General features: G+C 36.8%; 1 protein-coding gene across 6 annotated transcripts in view; it reads left to right on the forward strand.

The window, feature by feature from the left end:
- SEMA5A (semaphorin 5A) overlaps positions 1-973 on the forward strand; it is a 525,920-nt gene that overhangs the window by 343,258 nt on the left and 181,689 nt on the right. The window lies entirely within an intron of this gene.

Consider the following 973-nt stretch of genomic DNA (forward strand, 5'->3'; position numbering starts at 1 on the left):
TGACTATGATGCCATGTGGTTGGGGGGAAGCAAGTTTCAAATGTGTGTACAGGGTCTCCCCCACAATCTAGTGGCTAAGGGAGTTGGATCGCACATGGTGAACTGGTTCAAATCTTGGTCCTGTGACTTGAACATCTGGGCATGTTTGTGTACATGACCAAACTCCTGGTAGGATGGAGAAATGGAGGAGAAGGGACTGCCATGACCACACCCCAGTAAAAGCATCCCATTGAGGGGTGTTTTTTCTCTCTCTCTCTGCTTCTCTGTCTCTGACAAGCATATGTTCCCCCTGACTCTCTATCTACCTATCGATTTATCTATCTATGTATCCATCTATCTATATACATATACACACACATACACACACACACACATATATCACATATGTATATATAGAGAGTAAATTCTCAAGTTTTTAACACTAAATTAAAATTAACCACAACATTCAATAGTTTCCAAAATGAATTCAAAAGATTCGATCAGATCTAGTTTGCATTTTCAGTCAATAGACTAAGTATGAAATTAATTGGGTGTAATATTATTTGAAAAATATCTGGGCCTGAATTTTCTAAATAATATTTTTTAAGAATTATTTTATTTAAGTTTATTCATTTATTTTAATTTGTCCAGAGAGGGACAGAGATAGAAAGAGAAAGAGAAAGCCAGAGTGAGTGAGAGAGAGAGAGAGAGAAAGTGCGAAAGCAAGCCTCCAGGTCCGGGACTCGAACCATGGTCAGTCATGTAGGAACCCAGCACCATTAACCACCATGCCACCTGCCAGCCCCTAAAAATAATATTTTAATTTCATACTTTATAGCTAATACCAGAAGAAGTAACTATGGGGTAAATAAAATGATTAACCCCCAAATTATTTAAGAATTATTCTTTATCCTTTATCTTAATATATAATTTTCTATAAACTCTTTTCCTCTTCCTACTAAAATCTATATCGCCAAGTCCCTGTGGAAAGAGT

This window comes from Tupaia chinensis, unplaced genomic scaffold (assembly GCF_000334495.1).
Source record: "Tupaia chinensis unplaced genomic scaffold, TupChi_1.0 Scaffold000096_1, whole genome shotgun sequence".
NCBI classification, from domain to species: domain Eukaryota; kingdom Metazoa; phylum Chordata; class Mammalia; order Scandentia; family Tupaiidae; genus Tupaia; species Tupaia belangeri.